Source organism: Aethalodelphis obliquidens, unplaced genomic scaffold (assembly GCF_003676395.1).
Source record: "Aethalodelphis obliquidens isolate GAN/ISIS:26980383/991018 unplaced genomic scaffold, ASM367639v1 scaffold50, whole genome shotgun sequence".
Classification (NCBI taxonomy): Eukaryota; Metazoa; Chordata; class Mammalia; order Artiodactyla; family Delphinidae; genus Aethalodelphis; species Aethalodelphis obliquidens.
The window spans coordinates 1,803,382-1,825,597 of NW_020837994.1; the positions used below are offsets into that span (position 1 = coordinate 1,803,382).

Consider the following 22,216-nt stretch of genomic DNA (forward strand, 5'->3'; position numbering starts at 1 on the left):
TTCAAATCTACTGTTGAGCCACTCTACTGAATTTTTAATTTTACTTATTGTACTTTTCAACTCCAGAATTTCCATTTGGTTATTTTTAATAATTTCTGTCTCTTTGTTAACATTTTCAATTTGATGAGACATTGTCAGTGTATCTTCCTTTGCTTCTTTAAACATGTTTCTTTGAGTTCTTTGAACTTTGAATGCTGAACATTGAATGTATGAAACATAATGGCTGCTTTGAAGTCTGTTCAATCTGACATCTCTGCCTCCTCATAGGCAGTTTCTGTTGCCTGCTTTAAGGAAAAAAAAAACAAAACCAGTGTATCTGTCACACTTTCCTGTTTCTTTGCATGTCTCATAATTTTTTGTTGAAAACTGGATACTTTAGGTAATATTTTGTAGCCACTTTGGATCCTAATTCCCTTCTCTCCTCTCTGAGGCTTGTTTTTGTTGATTTTTGCTTGTTCGTTTGTTTAAGAACTTGGCTGCACTATTTTAGTGAAGTCTATTTCCCCCCCAGTGTGAAGCCTCTGATGTCACTCCTCAGATGACACAGCCTTAAGTGTGTGTGCAGTCACCCTGGGTTTACAGTGGTTTTATCCAGGCTCTTTTTGTCTTTCCCTGATTTCTCTGTTAAGCTGTCTACCTCACTGGTATCACACCAAGATGTTAGGCTCCAATAATTGCGGACTGATTGCTCTATTGTTCTCATCAGTGCCCTGGGGCGTAAACTGCCCTGCAGCCTAATTTAACATTAAAGATACCACTGCCTCAGATCTCACTTCAAGGAGAATTTGTTGCCCCCATTGCTAGGAGTGCTGCTCCAAGACAACCTCCAGCTGTCAGTTCATTCAGGATTTGCCTCAGCTATCTAGAGACCTACCTTACCTTACGCAAGGTCTTGTCCTTCCCGGGGCAGCCCATGCTAGGTGATGGAGTGAGGCAGGGGTATAAAGGCTTGGCCATTTTGGCCCACCATGGGACAACTCTGATGGGTTATAAATGTTTCAGAGATCTCATGGGTTGGCTGAAGCTTTGTCAGACCTGCATGGCATTTGGGCTTTTCCCTCTGCCCAGTTTTGTTTTGTTTTCCTTTCCCTCCTTTGCACAGACATGGATCCCTGATAAATATTCTGCAGGCCGAACTCCTACAGTTATCAGCATCTGCATCTGGAGAATGCAACCTGTGGAAATTTGTGCCAGGAGAGGTCCAAAAAAGCAGTTGGTAAGATGAGATTTTAAAGCTAGATCACTAACCACCTGGTTGGCAATGAGGAGCTCATCACTGGTAATAGGTAGAGCATAAAAGGTTGTGGTCTAGTTCTCACTGGTGATGAATTAGGGTGGTATGTCCATGGAGAGGAATGCACTAGCTGGTGCGATGTACTAAGCATTTGAGAAATATAGGAGAAATGGTAACTATAAGGGTAATAGACTTGAGTGATTATTGCAAAGTCCATGGATATTCTAGAAAAAGATAATAACAAGCTGCAGGCCATTAACTGGCAATGAAAGCCAAGTGAGAAAGCTTACAAAGAGGTTCTCATCTCCTGCAGCAGGAGGGCAGAGAAAGCTGAAGACCTGGACTGGGACTTAATAAAGTAGTCAAGTTCCAGAGATGGTAAGTGACAAACCAAGGCAGGTCTGATATACCAAGGTTAATGGGACTCTGACACTTAGGATGGGGATGTCTGTGTATATTTTGAACTCCCAGACTCCTCTAAATCCTCTGAGCATGCAGAAGTACCCCTCTTCACCTTTTAAGAGTTAGCACACCCTGCTTGTTTGAAGGCAATGCAGAGAACTCAGACCCTTAAGACAAAGTGTGCCTCCCTCAGGAACTGCCCCCACCTATAGCCCTGGCCACTAGGCCTACACTTAGGGTTAAGTCATAGCATAATCCAGCTGGGGAAGCACTGGGCCTATTAAAGGAAGAAAAGGACTATTCACCAAAGGAGCTGCAAAGGAACAACAAGGCCCAGCCATCATTTACTAGCGTGAGCCAGGGTGTACACATGAGACTGGACTCTGAGGAGGTTTGGTCAAGGGAACCAGAACAGAAGACTGGATAGAGGAGAGTCTGATTTAGTAGACAGACAAACTTGCTATTAGGATGGCTCCTGGAAGCATGGGAAAAGTGATGGCTCACACTAAGTGAAGTTATAATGTCACAAGGGCCAGTGCAGCTGGTGGAGGAGAGGATTAAAAAGTTCAGGGAAGTGGATACACTATGTAAGGCCAGAAGACTCACTAGATAACTATGCCCCAAAGGAACTTTACACCATTTACCAAAGCTACAAGCAATGTGCTGCTAAGAGGGGCACCAGCATTCCTGAAAAATTCAGTGGTGGCTCTCCTGCATACACCAGGGCTGGTGGTAGGAGAAACTGTCATAGAACTAGGCACACTAAACAGCAATGAGGATGGTAGAACCCCAAAATGATAGAAGCCAGGTGGCAGTACTTAACCACTGGATTACAGAGGTAACTAGAAACCAGGTAGATACAATTATTCTAATGAGCCATTGAAAGTTATGGCCTCAATTAAAATTTGATGATCCTGAGCCACTTCTCAGACCAGAGCCCACTGAATGAAGAAGAGGCTAGGTCCCCAGAAGGAAAAGCCCTATGACATTCTGGCAAGTATACACGGTAATGATTTCCCTCTCAGTCCTCCCACTACTGTGGAAATGAGAATACCAAAATATTTTGGGGAGTGTTGATTATAGGGTCCTGACTTCCAAAATACATTCCTAGCATGCAGCACATAGCACTACAGGTACAGAGTTGGGATGGGACGGTTAATCTACCCTTTCCGTCTGATCATCCGTCTCCAAGAGCTATTTGTTACATTACATAAGTACCTAATAAAACTCCACCCAGAATTTCTATTTGGTAGGTCAGTGTTAATTTTCTTATTTTTCTTCACTGCCTCTACCACGTTTAATGTCTTTTTGAGCCAATTATCAAGTTTCCTTGCCCTATTAGTAGCCAGCGGGTTTCCCCCCCTCTTTTTAAATAAATGAGGTATATATGGAATTCAAGAGAACTCAGCTCGTTTCCCTTGAGAAGCCTCCTTACCCTTGTACCACGAACCAACAAACCAGTACAATGCACCCAGTCAATTTCACTTCAGAACAAAAAGTGGGTACATTACTCAGGTATTGAACCCTTGCTTTCTCATCTTATTAGTTAATTATTCTTACAGTTATGGCTTCCTCAGAATTGAAGTGGTATTTTATCTTTCTTCTGGATCTCCATTGTAGAACTTAGCCCATAATGGGCCCTTAAAAAATCTTAATTGACGTTTGATAACTAGATTGATCCAAAGTATCAAACTCTTTAATGTCAAGGTGCAGTTTTAACCTAAATGTAATAGTAATAATAAACCCCAAACTTAGCCTCAGAGTCATCAAAAATCTAACATTTTTGAAAACCCATTCTTAGTTTATTAATCTTAAAAAAAAAATTAAAAAGAGCCATGACTCATTTTGTTCATAGCTAGGCAAAATTATAGAATGCTGGAATTGTGAGGAATTTTAGGGATGATGTAGCCTAAAATTCTTGTTTTATACCAGAGGAAACTGAGGACCCAAAGACATAAAGTGACCTGCTGGTGATCTGACCTAGAGTAAGGGGTAGGCAACTGCTCCAGTTTATAAGACTCCAGTTTATAAGAGGTGCCCGAACATCTCTGGGTACCAAAACACTGCAGGAAATTTAACAAGGTAGGAAAATTTGTGTATGTATATGAGAGCCCTTCTGGGGCAGTGAACTCCAGTTGTTGTAAGAGAGACTTTGATTAGTAATTTAAGATGAGAATGAATAACAGTGAACTCTCACTCAACAGCTTCCTAAGGAGTCTGGAATGGACAAACAAAGGGCTTTTGTTTTGTGGAATGGAGTAAGCAAATTTGGCTCACAGCTGGATTGCCCTGGAAAATAAAGGTGAGGATTAGCCTACCACCTCCGGTCCTCCCTTCTACCCTTCCTCTATCTAATTGTAGAACAAAAGTTAAAAAACCCGGTTTGAAGAACGTGTGCTAGTAGCTCTTAGCCTCCAATCTACCCTTCCAAACCCTGAGCTGGGTGGGGCTCTGCAAACCACATTTCTCCTTTGCCCGCCTGGTCCTCTGTTAAGCTCTCCCTGCAAGGGGCACTGGAGGAAGACTGGAACACTGCAGGAGGCAGATGGGACTTGTTCCTTTCAGTCTATTTCCTGTTCCTGTCAGTGTCACCCTAGCAAAGGCCATTGACCTTGACAGCAGCAGTTGGTACCAGTTTCCAGATTTGGGGGTGGTGGGGAGGTGCCCTCTCAGAACAAGCCTGAACTCCAAACTTCTAGATTTTGATAACCCCATCCTCTTCCCTCTCTATTCCCCCAGGCCTGGGGGAGGTCGCCACTAATGCAATTATTCTCTCTTCTCTGCTTTTTCTCTTCTTTCAGTCCTCTAACGCCCATTTAACTAAGTCTCTATATTAAAATTCTACTAACATGACTAGTGTGAATTTTGTTTTCCTGAAGGGATAAAACTGCTGAAAGCTGCCAAAGCATTAACCTGCTCAGAGTTCCTATAAGTCAATCCGATCTTGAGTGGGGCTAATTATAGCTACCGTTTATTAAAATACCTGCTATGGGGACTTCCCTGGTGTTCCAGTGGGTAAGACTCCATGCTCCCAATGCAGGGGGCCCAGGTTTGATCCCTGGTCGGGGAACTAATGCCCACATGTATGCCACAACTAAGAGTTCGCATGCCACAACTAAGAAGCCCGCATGCCGCAGCTATGAGCCTGCATGCCACAACTAAAAGATCTCTCATGCCGCAACTAAGACCTGGCACAGCCTAAATAAATAAATAAATATTTAAAATGACTGCTATGTACTCAGCACTTAAATACATGATCTCTTTTAATTCTCACAACTCTAGGGGCTGGGTATCATGCCCATCTTAACAGATGAGAAGACAGAGGCTCAGAGAGGTTTAAGTAAGTTGTTCATGGTTACCCAGCTAGTGAAAGATAGAATTTGGATTCAAACTTAGGTTTTTTGAACTGCCAAACCTATGCTTTTACTCTCTTTTCTTTTAATTTTTTTTTAAGATTTTTTTGATGTGGACCATTTTCAAAGCCTTTATTGAATTTGTTACAATATTGCTTCTGTTTTATGTTTTGATTTTTTTGGCCACGAGGCATGTGGGATCTTAGCTCCCCAACCAGGGATCAAACCCACACCTCCTGCACTGGAAGGAGAAGTTTCAACCACTGGACCTCCAGGGAAGCCCCTCTTTTCTTCTAATTTTTAAACATACTTTTTTTAAAAATTAGAGTAATGCATATACTTTATAGTAAGTCAAACAGTAGAAAAATTAACATATAAAAGCACATGTTAATAATTTCCTGTTTCTTCCCTCTAATGCCTTCACCACTCCCTTACCACCATCCTCCACCCCACCTCAATCAACCAACATTAACACTGTGTTGTGTAACTTCCCACGACTTTCTTTTTCCTGATACAAATATATAAACATAAAAAGTGGGCGCTTTTCTCCTTTTTTTTCCTTAACAAAAATAGGGACATGCAATACACATTACTGTGCAACTTGCTTTTTCACTTAACAATATTTCATACTCATTCCTCCTGGTTGGTACAGATAGATTTGACTCATGTTTTTAATAGCTAGATCATATTCCATAATATAATGTAAATGCATAAAAATGTATTCAGTTATTTCTCTCCTGTTGGACATTCAGGTTACTTCCAGTTTTCTTTTTATTTTCTTTTTTTGCCACTATAAGCAAGGTACCCATAAATATTCTTGCACATATATTTTTAGATACTGATACTTTTACTCTAATAGCATAGAGTCTTACAAGAGATTTCTGGACCAAAGGGTATCTACATTTTAAATTTTAATAGATTCTTCCAGAATATTTTCCAAACAGATTATGGTACAATGTTATACCTCTACCAGCAATGTGAAATGTGTCCATTTCCTTACTCTTTAACAAGGGCTGGATGTTCTCAATCTTTTATTTTTTTGTTAGACATATTGTTAAAAAGCTATATTCTGTTTTTTTAAATGTGCACTTCCCTGACAAATAGTAGGTTTAAGTATCCTTTCATATGTTTATTGTCCATTTCATTTCCTCTTCTATGAATTGCCTGTTCATATTATTATCATTTTTCTGTTCTTCTCTGTGGGTTGTTTGTCTTGTATACATTCCCCACTGCAACTTAAGTGGTCAGTGAAAGAATCAGGACTACAGTCCAATCTCTCAACTTCCAGTCTGGGAATTTCTCTGCTTGGGCCACTTCCTGAAGCATTATATGTTTGTGCTGCTATGCTGTGTATTTGTTTTACTGTATTTATGCCTCTTCCTTTATAAGTGTAACTAGTTTGTTGAACAAACTGGACTCATACTGTTGCAGGTAGAATACCTTATTTTTTCCCACCAGTTTCCCTAAAATTCAGTTTACTAAATAGGTCTTTTCTTGCTGCTTGATGAAATCCAGAGGTAGTTTTTGGTCCTCGGGTAATGACATTTCTCCAATTCCTTTTAAGTATTGACATTAGAAAGAAGATGAAGTCAGAGAGATGTACTCTGGTACATCTGGTCTGGAAAGCAAACATCTGTGTCATGATCTGCATTGGATGGGGGTGGGAAGGCATGTATTAGTCAGCTCAGGCTGCCTTAACAAAATACCACAGAATGAGTGGTTTAAACAATAGATTTATTTTCTCATAGATCTGAAGGCTGGAAGTCTGAGATCAGGGTGTCAGCATGGCCAGTTTCTGGTGACAGCTTTCTTCATGGCTCGTAGATGGCTGCTTTCTCTGTAGGTGCTCACATGGCACACAGAACCTGCTCTTATGTCTCTTCTTAAAAGGACACAAATCCTGTTGGATACCTCACTTAACCTTAATTTTAACTTCCAAAGGTCCCATTTCCAAATACCATTCACACTGGGGTTTAGGGCTTCAACATACGAATTTGGGGAAGAGGGAACACAAACTTTTCAGTTCATAACAAGGGGCCACATGGCAAAGTATTGGGAGTGGACTATAGGAGCTGACAGTGATCCCCAGCTGATAGCCAGCAGGGAAATAGGGAACTCAGTCCTACAACCATAAGGAACTGAATTCTGCCAATAACCAGTGAGCTTCAAAGAGGACCCTGAGCCCCAGACCTGACCAAAACCTTGTTCAGCCTGGTGAGACCCTGAGCAGAGAATTGATTCATGCATGCATGCTATGCCCAGACTTCCAGCATATAGAAGCGAGATAATAAATTTATGTTGCTTTAAGTTGCTAAGTTTGTGGTAATGTGTTACACATCAACAGAAAACTAATACACTCTTGAAGAGAAAGAATAAACACTATAAATATAAAGCTTATGGGCCTAAGGGGGCCCATGTAAGTGAGAGGCCCTGAAATATAAGCTTTGGTAGTTTCAAAGAACATCATCTCTGCCTCCAGGACACCAATTGCAATATGATGCTGCTGTCTGGAGAGGGTCAGATGTACAAAACCAATTTTTTCTCTTTAGAAGGCTTTAGAAGGTCCTTTGGACATCCTACCCTGGAGCTCCACTTGCACTTCCCTTGATAAGGCAAGACCTCTCCTCCAGGATAGCTCCTGAGCTTCTAGCAGTCCATCCTCTTTGTTGGGGTCACAGTGCCCTCCATGCAATTCTTTTGAGGGCAAGTCATTTTTAAGAAGATCCAGGTAATCTCCGTTCTTCTAGGTCCACATCAGTCCCCAGGATACACCTCTCTTTGCCCCATGGCCAGTGAGAGGACAGTCGCTGTCAGCATAACCACCTCTCTCCTTGTCCTACAAGTTCATCCGTCTCTCATCTTTAGGTTTTTCAAGCATGTGTCAAACTCTGTGGTTTATGATCACTGAACTTTAGGGTTACATCAAGCTCTCTGAGCAGTTTACTTGAAATCCTCTGTCTTCCTCAATGTAGAGAAGGAGGAGAAAACCTCTCCCCTCCTCTATGCACTAATTGTCACCCAGTAGAAAGAACGTTGGTCTGGGATTCAGGAATTCTGAGCTCTAGTCTGGGTTCTGATACTAACTCACTGTGTGTCCTTGGGAAACTTTCTTTTCCATTCTGGGCCTTGCTTCTCTGGCTCAGTTAAAGAAAGATGTTGGATTAGATTCACTCATTTATGCAGGAAATGCCAACTGAACCCCTATTATGTGCCAGGAACTGTCTGGGTACTGGGAATCAGCAGAGAACAGACTAGATGACCTCTGGAGGCCCTTTCAGCCCTCACATTCTCTGATGCTCCCCCCAACCCAGTTTCCATACACCCCCACCCCGCACTGTAGGCAGTCAGCCCTGGCCTTTCCCATGACCACATTTTCTACCCCAGCAGTGCGTAGCCCCCTCTTGCTGGGACCTTTGATGGAACTAGGAGTGAGCTTCCTCTGCAGGCAGCATTGCTGTCTCCCTCTGTTATTGCCCATCAACCTGATCTGTCTGGCCTGGAAGTACTGCCTGGCCAACCACAACGGAAAGGTTTATTTGTAGAGGTCAGGAAGTCCCCCACGACTCCTCTCCATCCACCTCTGGGACAGGAAGCCCCAGGAGGAAAAAACAAAAGATGAAACGCTGGCTGACTTCCCAGCTTCCAAGTGTTCAACAATACTTTGGTCTGGAGGATCCCTTCTGCCCAATGGACAGTGACCTCCCTCAGCTACTCCTTCCTTTTCATTGGGCCCCAGGACCTCAGTTCCTTTCCAGGGGGTCCAGAAGGACTTAGGTGACGTAAAAGAGGTAAAAGAAATGAAGATTGACTCCCTGGGAAAGGATGCATATTGTCTTATCCTAAGCTAAGCCTCCGTGTCTGGGAGGGAAGGAGGCCGAATTCACAGAGTGGGAAAAACATTCCCAGTGGTTAAGGAAGCAAGTGACTCACCTGCTCTGACCTTCATCTATGCCTTCCAATGGGCAGGGTGGCTTCAGGGAGGGGGTGGGGATGGAAGAGATCTCCTAGCCTCAATTTTTGCTTCCTGAGTTACTTGGGGACTCTTACTTATGACATCCCCTTCCATCCATCACTCTTCTCCCAACATCTTAGCTAACCTGCCTGGAAGAAAGTTAATATCAAGAGGATCTGACTGTCTAGATGCCCAGGGCCCTGTGCTTAGAAGGACCTTGTGCTTGGTTTAATGCTCTGTTCTTGCCATCTTGAAATTCTTGATAATTTCTGAATAAGAAGCCCACATTTTCTTTTTACCCTAGAACCTGCAAATTACACAGCTTGTCCTGATTTAGGTGTGCCATGTATTTCATTCTAAGCCAGGTACCTGACATACTCCTTCCATTCCAGTCTCTAACTATGCTGAGTTAGGGACTGTTAGCTCCTTGTCACCACTGATGAAATTCAGACTTAGGTAAATAGCTTGCTTAAGGTCACATAGCAAGTACAGGGTGGAGCCAGGATTCAAGCCCAAGTCTAACTCCAGCATTAGTGCTCATTCCTGTCCACAATGCTGTCTCACGAAGAGAAATGCTTTTACTTCCCACTTTATGGGAGAGCTGAGTCTGGAAAAGCAATTCAGGAGAGTCAGGCAGGGGTGGGTGAAGGGCTTTCACCAGACCTGGAAGTTCATGCAAGCCCTGAGTATGTCTTTTTTGAGAATGATCTGCATGCACACTCACACACTCACACTCAAACATTCATGCACACACACACTTGCACATGTTCACATCCACCCACACACACCACCTAGCCCAGAACCTTCCTTCAGAAGCAGTTCACCTGGAGAGAAGCAAGATTCAAGTGTACATTCCCTAGCAGTGGTTCAATAACTAATTTTAAAACTGGATCCAGCCTAAAGTTTATCTTTTCTAAATTCTTTCCTTGATATCTATATTTTTTCATTTCTAGCATTTATAATTTTATTAGATTGAGCTGTTTTTTTCATATCTACCTATTTTTGTTCCATAATCCCCTTTTTTTGTAATTGAAATATTTTCTTCTTTTATCAGTTTGAAGATATTAAAATGCTTATTAAAAAAAAAAAAGCAGTTCAATTATGTGCACCATTACAGTATCCTAAAGTGTCAACACCACAGGGACCCTATAGGGAAGCACCTAATCTGATCATCAGATTCCTTTGTTTGATGGATGAGAAAATTGAGTCTCTGAGAGGAAAGAGAGTCATCTAGGGCACACACTTTATTATTTATTAGTGGCAGAGCTAGGGGCCACACGCCAGCCTCCAGACTCTCAGTTCAACAGTGCAGAATGAGGATGAGTTGACAAGAGGTAAGATGGGGCCACTACAGGTGTATCTGAACAGAAAGGAAGCTTGATCTAGAGGTTAACCAGACTTTCTTTCTCTCCTGACCACCCTTCCTCTGCACCCTGAGCAAAATTTACCCATCAGCATCTGAGAAAAACTTTGCTCTGACACTGTCTGGGCACAGAATCCCTTTACCTTTGTATACATATTTAGAGCTAATGCTGTAGCTCAAGACCCCAAACACCTGCTTTAAGGGGTTAAGCAGTTTGGATTAGGAAGGTTGAATTGTTCTTTCATTCATAAGCAAAACAAAAGACAAAGGCAAAATATAAACAGGATGAGGCATGAGGGTTTAATTACCCTATAGAAACAGGAGAGTTTCTATGAAGTAAAAAACAAAACAAAGTACCATGATCTGCCAGGAACTGCCCCGAGGGAGCGGATGACCTGGGGCTGGGCCCAGCTTATGACCTTCTCTAAACAGTTTCCCAGCACCAGCCCCTGAGGCCAAACTGGGCTAGAGTCATATGGTTAAAAATGCAGGGTTTTGATACCTTCCATCTTTCTTTCTAAAAAGACTTCTCCTTTTATATTTCCTCTTTGATAGCTCTGGGTTCAAGTTTTGACTCTGTCACTTAATAAATGTGATTTTAGGCATGTTGCATAATCTCACTAAGCCTCAGTTTTCTCATCTGTAAAATGGGCATGATCCTCAAACCTATATTCAGATCTCAGGGGATTCCCAGAATGTGTGACTTTCAGGGGAGTCCTGGCAAACTGGGAAGGTTGTTCACCTTAGGCTATTAGGAAGTTCATTTTAGTAAAGCACTCATCATGGTGACTGGCACACAGTACTAGCTCTAAAGATAATAATTATTTTTTCTTCTTACTTCAGATATTTAAAAAGCACCTCTGCCTGCCACACTGTGTGCTTGGCCCTGTTAGAGTAAATTACAAACATTTGTAGAGCTCACTTTATAGTTTACAAAGTATTTTTGTACCTATTATTTCATTTAATCTTTACAATAGCCCTATGAAGGAGGTAAAGCTCAACATCCCCATTTTACAGGTAAGATAGCTGGAGTTCAGAAAGATGAGTGATTTGTTCAAAGTTACTCAGTGAATAGGTTGCTAGGACTAAATGGCCACCTCCAGCCATTCATATGTTGAAGTCCTAATCCCAATTGTGATGATATTTGGAGGTGGGGCCTTTGGAAAGTAATTCAGTTTAGAGGAGAGCATAAGGGTGGAGCCCCTTATAAAGGACTGGTGCCCCTATAAGGAGAAGAGACCAGAGCAACTCTCTCTCTCTGCCGTGTGAGGATACGGCAAGAGGGTGACACTGCAAACCAGGAAGAGGGCTCTCACCAGGAACTGAATCAGCTGGCACCTTGATTTTGGACTTCTCAGCCTTTAGAACCATAAGGAGTAGATTTCTGCTGTTTAATCCACCTAGTCCATGGTATTTTGTTATAGCAGCCTGAGCCAACTAGACATAGGTGAAGGGCTAGGATATGAACGTGAGTCTCTTTGCTCCAGAGCTTGATAACTTTCACATCATACTGCGTTCTCTCTCTTGCTACCGTTCTCCCTTCTAGTCCACTGAGGCTGCTGGTAGCTCCTGTTCCATTTCCCCTTTATCAAGCAAGATTCCTTGCTGCGAGCAGGGAACATATTTGGCTTATATAAGCAGAAAAGGAATTATTGAAAGGATATTAGGCAGCTCACAGAATCTCCTGGAGGGCGGAGAACTGGGCTTGGACATTTCCCCCAGGATCAACTCCCAAATTCACCATGTAGAACTGGCCCAGTGAACACAATGACATTCACTGTTCTGGGGATTGGGGCCACTCAAGTACGATCAACATGACCACTCCAAGATCCTGGAGTCTGCCATTACAGCTGCTGCCTCTGCTGCCAGCCATGGCTCACACTGATTCTGTACACCCCTGCTTCTTTGCCTCACTAGCTTCCAATTCAAAATCTGTCTAAGGCAGGTGTATCTGATTGGCAGGGCCTGGGTCATGTGCCTTGTCTTAGTTGCAGGGGATGCTGGGAAAGTGAGTTGGCATTCTCAGTTTCTGTAACGGGAAGCCAGCTCTGCCCGTCTCATAAGATGAGGAACTCTCCAAACACGAAAAGGTTCTAAAGCTTGGCAGCCCCAAATAATTACAGTTGACATAGGTCTGAACTTTGTGAGTTCACTTATATGCAGATGTTTTTCAATAGTAAATACTACAGGACAACACCATCCGTGGTTGGTTGAATCCGTGGATGTGAAACTGTGGATAGGAAAGAACCCTGGATAAGAAGGAATTGTGGGTATGGAAGGCCAACTGTAAAGTTATACTTGGATTTTTGACTGTGCAGTGTTGGCATCCCTAACTCTTACATTGTTCAAGGGTCAAATGTACAACTATTTGCTCTCTCCTACCTTCTCCATTCTCTCTACACCTCTAGGCCATCTACCTCCAAACTTCAAATTTTATTTTGTCTGATTATATTAGGTTGGCCAAAAAGTTTGTTTGGGTTTTTGTAAGATCTTACAGAAAAACCCAAACGAACTTTTTGGCCAAGCCAATACTTTACTAAAAGTGTCTCAGGTCTTGTGAATTAGCCCAGAGTAAAGTCCGAAGTCCTTAAATAATATATGCTTTTACACAAGTATGTTACTCTGGGTCCTCCTAGAAGCAAAGTCAAGCAGGGTTTAAGCGTGCAAGATTTTACAAAAATGGGAAAGGAGAGTTTGGTTGAACGATAAATCCTCCATTCAAGTCTGACCCTGAGTAAGCAGAAGGGAAAGGAGAGTTTGGTGGAAGTGTCCAATTCTGCTGTATGGTCTAAGGAAGGTTGGGTTATCCTGAAGCCACAAAGTTGGCTGTCAGAGGTCAGAGGAATCCCTTGCCTCTCAGGAATACACCTGCCCTAGTCTCCCTGCTGTTCTCAGCTGACAGCAGCTCATGGGAGGTTATGTCTCAGCACAGACTGGATGCTGGACTCTAGAGAGCAGCGTCTGGGGCCTTTGGTCTATTACACTCCTATGGTTGGTGGACTGAAAGATACCTTTTCATGGCCACATAACATGCTCTTCTCTCTGACCCCAGTGCCTCCTTCCCAGCATTTTCTTTTTGACCAATTCCTCTTGATCTTTTAAAACAGGTCTCCAATCTTCTCTGTGAAGTCCTCCTTGAACTCCTCAGTTAAAGTGCTCCCACAGAGCCCTCCATCCAGCAGTCTCCTAGCAGCCGTCGCACTCTTTATAACTGTCTGTTTAGATGCCTGTCTCCTGTCCAGTCAGGTCTCCTCTAAGGTGGGAACAAGTTCTGTATCCCCAGCACTTATAAATGTTGGGGCAGGAGTGAGTGAGTATATAGATGGGACAGATGGGTGAATGGGTTGATACCATGTCATCAGGGTCCTGCTCGCCCTTAAACAGTTCTGACAAGATAAGGTGAACGAAATTTTTCCTTATGTATTATCGCATATCCATCTCTGTCCCTCTCATCACCACTGCTACCACCCTGGTCCAGACCCTCTTCTGCCATCTAATGTCTGGACTATGGCAGCAGCCCGCTACATGACCTTTTTGCCCGATCTCTCCTCCAGTTCATTCTCTACACAACATCAAAACAATGTTTTGACATGGAAGGGAGGGATAAATCAGGAGCTTGAGATGAACATACACACACTACTATATAAAAGGTAGATAAACAACAAGAACCTACTGTATAGCACAGGGAACTCTACTCAGTATTCTGTGATAACCTATATGAGAAAAGAATCTAAAACAGAATGACTGTATGTACATGTATAACTGAATCACTTTGCTGTACACCTGAAACTAACACAACATTGTAAATCAAATGTACTCCAATAAAATTAAAATATTTTTAAAAAATTATGTTTTGAAAACAAAATATCCTTCAATAGCTCCCTCTTGAAAGGGAAGACCAAACTATTTGGTCTGAGCTTTATGACTCCTTATGATCTGTGACCTCTCCAGCCCTTCTCGCTGTGCCCCGTGTCACACCCCAAGCTTCTAGCACAGTGTTTCTCCCTGTTTCCCCCCGCACTTGGCTGCTCCAGGCCCCTATTTCCTCCCTTCTGCCTAGCAAGGCACCAACCCACCTTTAAGATCCTCCTCAAAGTCATCTTGGGTTTCTAACCTCCTCCTCAAAGTCATCTTGGGTTTCTAACCTTCTCCTCAAGGAGAATTGATCAGTCCCTCTTTGAGCCCCCATTTTACTCCTTGTACTTTTTAGCCTGCAACCCGTAACACTCCATTTTTTCTCCTGCTCACTGGGATCGCCTTGAGGGCCAGGTTTATTTGTTTCTGATTCTGTGGGGCTTAGCATAGAGCTGGCAAAGAGTTTTTAGGTATTTCATAAATGCTCACGGTGATTGCAGGCATACATGAATGAATGAGCATTTAAAGGACAGGTTAATCTGGAATATTTGCATTTTAACTGGGGTTACATACATGTATAGAGGTCAGGATGTTTGTTTTTGTTTGTTGTTTGGTTGGTTTGCTCATTTGTCCAACATTGAAACCCCTTTCGTATATCTGGAGAATTCTCTACCATATGCATCTTGTAGGGGGTCAGATCTTATCTCCCATTATAGAAGTGATGACAGCCAGATATTTGCTTTCCCAATCCCCCCTTACAGCTAGGTATGCACATATGATCCAGACTCAATCAATCAGGTACATTCTCCCAGAACTTAGAATAAGACATTTAGGTTGCAAGGAAGCAGGGACAATGGAGAATTCATTTTGGTAGTGTTGGGGGCAGTGGCCTTAACATCTAGATTTTGGGGTAGGAATGCCAGCAGAGCAAGTAGTGGCCTCTGGGTCCAGTGTTCAGGGCAGGGGTAGGGGTGGCAGAGGTGTTCTTATTGAATTGCTTCTGTAGCATGATTTGGGCTGAGGTTGTACCTGTCTTGGCTCCCTTTGTTTCTGCCAATGTTTTAACAGCTTTATTGAGGTATAATCCACATACCACACAATTCACCCATTTAAACTATACAGTTCACTTTTTAATATATGCATAAGTATGTGCAACATATATCACCACAGTGGCATATATCACCACAGTCTAGTTTAGAATATTTCTGTCTTCTCAAAAAGAAACATTATACCAGGGACTTCCCTGGTGGCACAGTGGTTAAGAATCCACCTGCCACTGCAGGGGACATGGGTTCGATCCCTGGTCTGGGAAGATCCCAAGTGCCGCGGAGCAACTAAGCCCACGTGCCTGGAGCCCGTGCTCCACAACAAGAGAAGCCACCACAATGAGAAGCCCGCGCACCGCAACGAAGAGTAGCCCCCACTCGCCGCAACTAGAGAAAGCCCGCGCACAGCAATGAAGACCAAACCCAGCCAAAAATAAATAAATAAATTTATATATAAAAAAAGAAAGAAACGCTATACCATGTAACTATCACTCCCCTACTCCTTGTCCGTCCACAGCAACCCCTAATCTACTTTCTGTCTCTAGATTTCCCTATTCTGGACGGTCATACTAGTCACATGGTATGTGGTCATTTGTGACTGGCTTACTTCATTTAGCGTAATGTTTTCGAGATTCATCCATGCTGTAGCATGTATCAGTACTTCATTCCATTTTTGCAGCTGAATAATAGTCTACTGTATACCAAATTTTGTTTATCCATTTGTCTGTGAATGGACGTTTGGGTCTGTTAAAAAGAAATAAGCCGGGCTTTCCTGGTGGCGCAGTGGTTGAGAGTCTGCCTGCTAATGCAGGGGACAGGGGTTCGGGCCCTGGTCTGGGAGGATCCCACATGCCGCAGAGCAAGTGAGCCTGTGCGCCACAACTACTGAGCCTGCGCGTCTGGAGCCTGTGCTCCGCAACAAGAGAGCCGCGATGAGGCCCGCGCACCGCGATGAAGAGTGGCCCCCGCTTGCCACAACTAGAGAAAGCCCTTGCACAGAAACGAAGACCCAACACTGCAAAAATAAATAAATTAATAAACTCCTACCCCCAACATCTAAAAAAAAAAAATTAAAAAAAGAAAGAAGCCCAAAATGGAGTCACTTCTCCTAAACCTCACCAAGACTTAATACCTAACCTAAATGCAGTTTCAGCCACTCCCAGGAGTGGAACTGTAAACCGATCAGTCTGGAATTTCCTGTCAGCACTAGTGAGGTAATAAGCGAGATAAGACCACCACCCCCCCGCCCCCCCCCACCCCCCCCCCCCGTTCTTTGCTGCTCACTTAGGGAAGGTGACCTAGGCTGAAACAATTCTTTCTTTTCTTTTGAAAAGAACTTCCTTGTCCTGCCCCGTGTTCTGCCTATAAAAACCTTCCGTTTTGTACAACTCCTTGGACTGCATCCCATCTGTAAATACATTATTTACTAGACGGGATGCTGTCGGATTCATGAATCATTGAATAAAACCAATTCGACCTTCAAATTTACTCTGTTGAATTTTGTTTCTTAAAGGTCTTTTCCATAGTTTGGCCATTATGAATAAAGCTGCTATAGACATTTGTATACAGGTGTCTGTGTGCACATATGCTTTCATTTTTCTGCCCATTTTTTGAGCCTAATTCTCCAGGCTTTCTGGTAACTCCACAAGCTATAGAAGATTATCTTAATAAATTTATTTCTTATTCTAATCAGTCAGAGTTGATTTCTTCTCTTTAAGCGAGGTTTTTACTCCTTTCCCTTGGGGCTAAATTCTTAGCCCCAGGACAAAAAGGCTACAATTGGCTAATATGACACACTTCCCAACTAACTTTCAAAGTCTTGAGTTTAGCTTTCTCTGTACTTTGATGTGGAGAATAAGGTCCAGAGAGGGAAAGTGACTTGCCCAAGGTCACACAGTCAGTCATTGGTATAGCTAGGACTAGAATCTAGGGCTCTCCATCCCGATTTAATGTTCTTTCCACTACACTATGCTGCCCTTCATCAACCCAACATATATTGTCAAGCTCTGTGGCCATAAAATATATGGAAGAAGCAAAGGGTATAGAGCCCAAAGATGTGATTTCTATCCCTGACTTTGCCACTTCCTAGCTTTGTGACCTTGGACAAGTTACAGTTTCTCTGGACCTCAGCTATCTTGTCCATAAAAGCTGGGGACTGGGGGAAGGGGTTGGGTTAGAGGGTGCAATCTCAAATGCCTACAGCTTCCTGTGGGTGTTACTGTTTCACTTATTGAATTATATTTTATACACTTATAATTTATTCCCTTAATTCCATTTTATAGCAGAAACATTTATTTGCATTCAAAAGAATAAAATCTGTTGAAATTTCAGTCCTTTCTTCCATGGTTGCTTTTTCATCTCACATCTTTGCTATATTCCTTTTGGTTCTTATTGTGCTTTATTTTTAAAATTTCTTTATTTTTTATAAATTTATTTATTTATTTTATTTTTGACTGCATTGGGTCTTCGTTGCTGCGTGTGGGCTTTCTCTTGTTGCGGTGAGCCGGGGCTACTCTTCATTGCAGTGTGTGGGTTTCTCACTGCAGTGCTCTAGGCACCCGGGCTTCAGTAGTTGTGCATGTGGGCTCAGTAGTTGTGGCTTGCGGGCTCTCAAGTGCAGGCTCAGTAGTTGCGGCGCACGGGCTTAGTTGCTCCACGGCGTGTGGGATCTTCCTGGACCAGGGCTCAAACCCGTGTCCCCTGCATTGGCAGGAGGATTCTTAACCACTGCACCACCAGGGAAGTCCCGTTATTGTGCTTTATTTTTGTAATGTCACCTTAAGTTGTATTATTTCAACACAGACACATTGCTTACTTCATTTTCACAAAGAAATGCGTTCTTCCCTTCCCCCATTTTTTGGAACTTGTTGTTCTCTTAATCTAGGTCTTATTTTCTTCCTTTTGTTGAAGACATGGTTAAGAAAGATTTCACTTATAAGTATGACAGTACAAGTACTTTGATCAATGGCAAAAGACATTTGGCCTAAATGTTGGGAAGACCATAGGGAGTGGCAAGGACCGAGGCCCACGGGAGAGCACAGCCTGGACAAAGGATGGCAGCCAGATGTTTGGATTAATAATTAAAGCCTGAAATCCTATTTTAATATAAAATCCCCTATTCTTTCAATTCAGGCAATTAATTCAATTAAAGTCTGGCCCACAGAGCATTTTCTAATTGGTTGTTGAGGTCTTGTCTTCATTGTTATTCTCCCTCTGTGAAGGAGCGTCCCCAGCTCCTGATGGGAGATGACAAAGGAGGAGCTGGTGCTGCCCTCTGCTGCTCAGTGACGGTAGTACCTGCCAGTCCTTTATTAGGGTTTGGGCACTGCCTGCAGAATTGATCAGATCCGGAAGGCCCTCTCATGGGCCCTTCATTCTCTGGATGGGATGTCTGAGGCACTTGGAGGTCTTTCATTTCAGTACCTGGAAGCCATCTAGCCAGCCCCTAGGTAAAACCCACGAGCAGAATCTGTCCTCTGCTGAGCATCAGGGATGTGCTGGCACAGAGCACGAAGTGTAGAAGATGCAGGGAGAGGAGAAAGGATTAGAACAGGAGACACCAAAGGAAGCTGGAAGCTCCAGAAGGGGGCACAGTTTAAGGAAAGAAAATGGAGAGGAAAGAGTGGATTTGAGAAACAGTACAAACAGAAAACCAGACCTGGGGAGACATGGGATCCCGAGAATGAAGGGGTAGGACTACCAATGCCTCCCAATGACTTGTACTTTGTGCTACCAAATTAATCTTCATAAAAGTTCAATTTGATCATTCATTAACGTTAGCCTATTTTGGCTTTCATACTGCAAGACGATCTGCAAAGTGGACAATGCATGCTCCTACTCACCCCCAGTCAGTCTCCCCCACTAGTCTGTCATGAGTCCTAAACTTGGTGGGTGAGCCCTAAACTTGGTCAAGCAGTCCCTGTGTGAGTGCCAAGTTCAGTCGCTTTCTGGCTGTGTGATCTTGGAGAAAGACACTAAACATCTGGGAGTTTAGTCTTCTCATCTTTAGTTTACTCATCTGAACAATGGCTCCCTCTATTAGGCAGTTATGTCGAGCCCAGTAGCACAAGAGATAATGTCTGACATCTATCATCTTATTGAATCTTCACAACCCCAGGGAATGGGCGCTACCATTATCCCCTTTGTTCAGATGAGGACACTGAAGCTCAGAAAGGTGGAGTAGCTTGCCCACGGCTACAATGCTAGTAAGTGACAGAGCTAGAATTCAAACCCAGGCTGCTTAGCTCTAAAGCTTTATTGCACTGAATCTCTGTATTGGTTAGCTTTTGCTATAAAATGACTCACCCTGAAACACAGTGGCTTAAAACAATGATCACTTTATTTAGCTCGTATTCTATAGGTCACCTGGTTTTGGTCAGCTCAGCAGATCTATGCTGGGCTCCCCCTCGGGTCTGTAGTCAACTGGCAAGTTGGGTGGTGGCCTCACTCACATATTGGGAGCACCTTTTTTCTCCTCCAATGTGGCTGCTTGTCCTTCAGCAGCCTAGCCTAGGCTCATTCACATGGTGGTCTCTTGACTCCATGTGTGGCAAGAGAAGGGAAGCCCCTGTACTCAAGCACGTTTCTAGTCAAAGTGAACAACAAAGCCAAACCAGAGTCAGTGTAGAAGGACACTTTTAAATGATGTAGATAGAGAGAAGTGAATAATTCCTGGCCATTTTTGCAATCTGCCGTAGCTGCTAAACTATAATCCCTATGTGACAGAGTTGATCAAAGGAGATAAAGGATATGAATAAGCTTTGTAAATTTTTATAAAGCACTGTCTAGATGAGAGGTACTGTCTATTAGATTATATTCCACTAACATCTGAGACTCAATATGTCTGATTATTATCTCCATTTTACAGATGAGGAAACGAAAGTCCAGAGAGGACACAGCATATGTAAAGACTTGTAAGTGAGAAATAGCATAGTATATGCAATCTACTTATGAGCAATCTCTGGTGCTGAAGCAAAGGTAAGAAACGATAAAGGGTGAGAAGTGAGGTTGAAGAAGTAAGAAACTTAAACTTGATTTTAAAAGCTCTGGGATCTACCCAAGAGAAATGAAAACATATGTTCACATGAAGACTTGTATGAAAAATTTTTAGCAGGAGTTTTAGCACCCAAACTGGAAACAATCCAAATGTCTATCAACTAGTGAATAAATAAACAAAATATGGTACATCCATGGAATACTACCGAGCAACAAAAAGTAAAGAACTACTAATATTTACAATATTATGAAAGAATCTCAAAAACATCATGCTACATGAAAGAAGCTATATTAGTTTGCTAGGGCTGCCATAAGAAAGTACCACAAACTGGGTGGCTTAAACAATAGAAATTTATTTTTTCACGATTCTGGAGGCTAGAAGTCTGAGATCAAGGTGTTATCAGGGTTGACTTCTTCTGAGGCCTCTCTCCTTGGCTTGTCGATGGCCCTCTTCTCCCTGTGCCTTCACATGGTCTTCCATCTGCAGTGTCTTAATTTCCTCTTCTTATATGGACACCAGTCATATTAGATTAGGGCCCACCCCAATAACCTCATTTTAACTTAATTATCTCTTTAAAGACCCTATCTCCCAATATAGTCACATTCTGAGCTACTGGGAGTTAGAATTTCAACATATGAATTTGGGGTGGGGACACAATTCAGCCCATAACAGAAGCCTAACCCAGAAAACTACATATTTTATAGTTCCATTTATATGAAGTTTCTAGAATAGACAAAATTATAGTGACAGAAAGGAGATCAGTGGTCGCCTGGTGTTGGGGGTGGGAATAGGGATTGATTGTGTAAGCAGGGAGTGAGGGCACAAGGGAATTTTGGGGGGCAATGGAAGTGTTCTAAAATAGGACTGTGGTTCTTAAGCAGGGAGTAATATCATCAGTTCTGTGTTTTAGAAATGTCATCGTGGAACTGGTGTTAAAGATGGACCGGAGTGGGGAGCGGGGGCAGATTGGAACAGAGATCAGGCTAGAGAAGATGTAGATGAGCATGATTTCCTTTATAAGCCAAAAAACAAGTTAAAAAAAAAAAAAAAAAGACTGATGATAAGGCAGGTCTGAAATAGGGCAGGTCCAGGGAGATCAGAAGGGTGATGGAGGCATTTCCTCATCAGACAGAGAAAGGGGAAATGAGGAGAATTAGTTTTGGGGGAGTCTACCATCTGATTTTGTCTCTTACTCTATAGAGTCTTGGAAGAAAATATTGAAAGGTAAGATACTTCAAATTAGTCAACCCAAAATGTATGGAGTGTTTACTAGATAAAATCCTGTCTATAAAGATGGTACATATAGGAATGCATGGAGCCTCCCTTCGGGGTCTTCAGCAGCAGTGCTCTTTGCAGCTCTCAAGCTTGTTTAGGATCTGGACTTGGTCCTGACTTTTGTCCATAAAAGGTCACTCCTCTCCCCCTATTTCTGATCACTGGGCCTTTGAAGGCAACTGAATCTCCCCAGTTAACTTATCAGTAATGCTCCCCCTGATAACAAGGCTATGTAACAATTTCAGTGGTGGAGGGAAAGGAAAGACAACACCTTCCACAAACAATGTTCTGTAAATCAACAAAAGGGATTATAGAGCAGAACAATATTTAATTCAATTCCATTCATCCATCCATCTACTCATTCTGCCATTCAGTTATCAGTCAACAAATATTTGCTAAGGGCCTACGCCATGCCAGCTGTGACCACACTGGGTGCTGGGAATCCAGGGATGAAAAGACTTTTGAAAAATTCCCATTCCACGGGAACCGACGATCTACCACATGCTCTCCTCCTGCAGATTCAGGCCTGCAGTTTCTGAGGCACCCCTGACTGAGGACCTTCTACATAGAAAAGACCCCAGAATGCCTATCATACTTCCTTCTCAGACAAACACTCACCACCACCTCCCACCCCTGTAGCTTAGGCAGACGTGTTGTGAAATTCATGACCACCCTCACCCCCACCCACCTCTCTTTCACAGAGTTAGTTGGCCAACGTTGTCACCACCCTCTATCTTCAG

The 22,216-nt window shown here is 42.9% G+C and overlaps 1 long non-coding RNA gene across 1 annotated transcript; it reads left to right on the plus strand.

The window, feature by feature from the left end:
- The first annotated feature begins 1,076 nt into the window (after positions 1-1,076).
- Positions 1,077-20,513, plus strand: LOC113607761 (uncharacterized). The gene is made up of 4 exons (XR_003428065.1): positions 1,077-1,216; positions 3,569-3,718; positions 3,841-3,938; positions 20,073-20,513. It is a non-coding gene; the product is annotated as an uncharacterized LOC113607761 (long non-coding RNA).
- The last annotated feature ends 1,703 nt before the right edge of the window (positions 20,514-22,216 follow it).